Below are 5,000 nucleotides of genomic sequence, written 5' to 3'. Positions count from 1 at the left end.
AAACTTTCATCCCGGCGCTCGCTTAAAAAAAAAAACAGAGAGAGAGAGAGAGCGATGCGTGTGTGAAGCCCGGCAACTGTTAAGCGTTGCTGATTTCTCCTCGCTTCTGAGTCTTTTTTCTTTCCGAATTCGTCTTATTTCCGTTCCTAGCGACGCTTAGGTGTAGGTTTAAAAGCCTTCTTTTGCTGGAGGAGCGAGTCTGCGCAACAGAAACCCAGAGGTTTGAGCGTGGCAGCGATCGCCTTCAACAGCTGATCGGTGACGCAACCATGTTTCACTTTCAAAGTTCACGCGGGTCAAAGTCTGTGGTGTTCGGCTCCGTAAAAGTGGCCCAAGCGTCTGTCATATGAATGTCTTAGCTCTCCCAGCCATTGTTTCACGACGGCAATGATACCCCGGTGTGTTTTCTTCCGCCATACCTGCGCGCGGCGACGAATAAACAGCTGTTACACCGAGCAGATGCGCCAGATGTTGCTCGCTCGGGGAAGCAGTTGCGCGAGGCTCCTCAAAGACAAGAGTTACATACCCTGTCACCTGTCAGTAATAACTCCGCGACGACCCTCTGATTCCCCTGAGGCAGAGAGTCGCAGCGTCGGGGCGGGAAAGGGTCTTGATGAACGCCATCTTTGTGTTGTGATAATTAGGGAGACGGAGAACAGGTAAAATGGTGGTAATTGAGAGAGAAAGTGGTAGAAGGAGAGATGTGGCGAAACGGAACAAGAAAAAAGAGGGAAAGATACGTAGTCGGAAATAAGTAACACTTCAAAAGAGAGAAGTGGGGAAAGAGAGGAAGAGATAAAGAGAGGGGGAGAGCGGAAGGAGGAGAGGGATATATATATATATATATATATATATATATATATATATATATATATATATATATATATATAGAGAGAGAGAGAGAGAGAGAGAGAGAGAGAGAGAGAGAGAGAGAGAGAGAGAGAGAATTAGATAGATATATAAATACAAAGAGAGCATCAAGAGAGAAAAAATATATATATATCATACAAAAAAAAAACAAAAAAACAATCGCATGGGATGTATCGAAATACAGAGAAAGCAGAACAAAGCCTCTATTTCTAAAAATAGAGATAGAGACAGAGATAAGAATAGAAGGAAAAGCCGAGGGAGAGGCAGTTCCGACCGGCCTTCACACGCAGGGCCGAGGTCATGCCGGGTCTGGTGCGGTGTGACCCCCCCCCCCTTTGACCTTTGACCTCGCAGGTGGTGTCAACCCTTGGCCTACCTGCCCCTGAGGTGGTGCCACGGATTAGTCATCAGCCTTCGTTTCTTCCTCTTTCATCTCTCTTCCTTCCTTCCTTCCTTTGTTTTCTTCATCCAAGTATTTCCTTTTCTTGTCTTCCTTCTCTCGGTTTAGTTCGTTTTCCTTTTTTTCTTGGTCCTTCTGTCCAAATTGTGTCGCCTTTTTTCTCTCTCTCTCTCTCTCTCTCTCTCTCTCTCTCTCTCTCTCTCTCTCTCTCTCTCTCTCTCTCTCTCTCTCTCTCTTCTCTCTCTCTCTCTCTCCTCCCTGCACTCCCCTATCATCCCTTCCTTTCATCAACTCTCTTTCCTTCTCTTTCATCAGCTCTCTTTCCTTCTCTTTCCTCCTCCCTCTTCCATCTTTTTTTCTCTCTCGTCCTCTTTCCTTCCTTCCCTCCTTCTACCCCTTCCTTCTCAACCTATCTCCCTCCTCCCACCCTTCCTACCTTTTCCCTACCTCTCATTCCTACATCCCTTCCTATCCATTCTCCTTCTCCCCTTCCCCCTCTCCCTACATCCTAGCCACCCTTCCTTTCCCTACAACCTACCCATTTACCCTCCCCTCACCCTTCCCTCCTTCCTTATCCCCACCATTTCCTTTCTTCCCTCTCTCTCTCTCTTTCCTCCGTTCCTTCTCACCCTCCCTCCTTTAAACCCTTTCCTCTCCCCTCTCTCTTCCCTTCTTTTTTCCCTTCCCATCCACCCCTCATTCCCCCTTCCGTCCATCCACCCTTCCGTTTCCCCTTCCTTCCCCCCTATTCCCATCCCTTCCCTACCTATTCTTCTTTTCCACCCCCTCCCCTTTTTTTCCCCCTCTCCCTTCCTTCCCACTCCCTCTCCCTTCCCTCCTCTCCCACCAAACCTTCATTCCCCCTTCCCTCCCTCCCTTCTCTCCCACTCCCCGCACCTCCCCCCCTCTCCCTCTCTCCCTTCCTCCTCTCCCACCAAACCTTCATTCCCCCTTCCCTCCCCCCTCTCCCTCCCTCCCTTCTCTTCCACTCCCCGCCCCTCCCCCCTCTTCCTCTCTCCTTTCCTTCCCACTCTCCCTCTCTCCCTTCCTCCTCTCCCACCAAACCTTCATCCCCCCTTCCCTCCACTCACCCTTCCTTCTCCCCTCTCCCACCCACCCTTCCTTCCCTCTCCCCCTATCCCACTCACCCTTCCTTCCCTCCCCTTCCCCCCCCCCTTCCTCCCCCCCCTCCTCCGACTTTCACCTCCCGTTCATCATCATCTCAATTCGTCACTGTCATTGACGTCAAATCAATTTCCTTTTCGCTGTCATTTCTTGTCTCACTTCTGCTTTCTTATTCAATAATCTTGGTATTTTCCCCTTATTCTTGTTGGTATTGTAATCGTTATTATTATTGTTGTTATTATTATTATCAGAACTGTTATCATTATTATTATTGTCATTGTTATTTTTATTATTATTATTATCATTATTATTATTATCATTATTATTATTATCATTATTATTATTATTATTATTATTATTATTATTATTATTATTATTATCATCATCATCACTGCTATTATTTTTATTACTATAATCATGATATTATTATTGTTGTTGTTATTATCATTATTATTATTATTATCATTATTATTGTTATTATCGTTATTATTATCATTATTATTATTATCATTATTATTATTATTATTATTATTTCTATTATTATTATTATTATTATTGTTATTATTATCATTATTTCTATTATCATTATTATTATTATTATTATTATTATTATTATTATTATTATTATTATTATTATTATTATTATTATTATTATTATTTGAACATTGTTGTTATTTTAACTATCATTGTTATTATTATTATTATTATTATTATTATTATTATTATTATTATTATTATTATTATTACTATTATTATTATTATTATTATTATTGTGACTATTATCATCATTTGAACATTGTTGTTATTTTCACTATTATTATTATTATTATCATTTTTATTACCATTATTGTTATTGTAATTATTATCATTATTATTATCATTATTCCTGTTATTATTATCATTATTCCTGTTATTATTATTATTATTATTATTATTATTATTATTATTATTATTATTATTATTATTATTATTATTATTATTATTATTATTATTATCATCATCATTATCACCAAACATTATGATCATTATCGTCATTATTGCTATTGACATTATTATCATAGTTGTTATCATAATTGTTATCATTTCATTATTATCATTGTTGTTCTTATTGTTCTTTTTATGATCATTATCATTGTTATCATTATTATATTACTGTTATTATCATTATTATCATTGCTATTATCATTATTACAATTGTTAGTGTTATTATTATCACTATTATTACTATTATCATTACTATCATTATTATTATTATCATAGTCATTACTATTGTTCTTATTGTTGTTGTTGTTATAATTATTGTTGTTATTATTATTACTATTATCATTATTTTATTATTGTTATTATTATTGTTATTACTATTATTATTATTATTGTCATTATTATTTTGATTATTATTATCATCATTATTGTTATTATTATCATTATAATCATTATTGTTATTATTATAATAATTATTATTATTATTACATTATTATTATTATTATCATTATCATTACCATTATCATCATCAGTTATGATAATTATTATTACTTTTATTATCATAATTATTAATATTATTACTATTGTTTTGCTATTATTGTAATCATTAATATTATTATTGTTATCATTATTGATTTTAGTATTATCATTATCATCATCATTGTTATTGTTATCATTATTATTGTTTTTGTTGTTGTTGTTTCTATTATTATCAATATTACTATGATGATGATTATGATTATTATTATTATTATCATCACCGTTATTATCATTACCATTATCATTGTCATCATTGTCATTGTTATTATTATCATTATCATTATTTTTATTATCATTGTCATTATCATTGTTGTTTATATTATCATTATCAATGTTATTTTTGTTACTTATATCCTATTCATCATTGACAATATTACTATTATTGTTTTTTTATTAGTATTATTTTTATTATTATCACTAGTATTATTATCATTATCATTATCATCAATATTCTTTTTATTATCATTATCATTGATATTATCATCACCATCATAATTGTTATCATTCTTATTATGATCATATAAATGATTATCATGAATACTGATATTTTCAGTTATTATTATTATTGTTATTATTATTATTATTATCATTATTATTATTATTATTATTATTATTATTATTATTATTATTATTATTATTATTATTATTATTATTATTATTATTATTATTATTATTATTATTATCCTTACTAGCATTTTTATTATTATTATTATCAATATTCTTGTGAGTATTATCATTACCATTATTATTATTATAATTATCATTATCATTATTATTATTATTATTATTATTATTATTATTATTATTATTATTATTATTATTATTATTATTATTATTATTATTATTATTATTATTATTATTATTATCATTATTATCATTATTATTATTATTATCATTATTATTATTATTATTATTATTATTATTATTATTATTATTATTATTATTATCATTATTATTATTATTATTATTATTATTATTATTATTATCATCATCATCATTATGATTACTATAATTATCATTATTATCATTATTATTATTATTATTATTATTATTATTATTATTATTATTATTATTATTATTATTA

The sequence above is a fragment of the Penaeus vannamei genome, chromosome 43 (assembly GCF_042767895.1).
Source record: "Penaeus vannamei isolate JL-2024 chromosome 43, ASM4276789v1, whole genome shotgun sequence".
Lineage (NCBI taxonomy): Eukaryota > Metazoa > Arthropoda > Malacostraca > Decapoda > Penaeidae > Penaeus > Penaeus vannamei.
The sequence above is the reverse complement of the archived record's forward strand: the minus strand, read 5'-3'. Positions refer to the sequence as shown.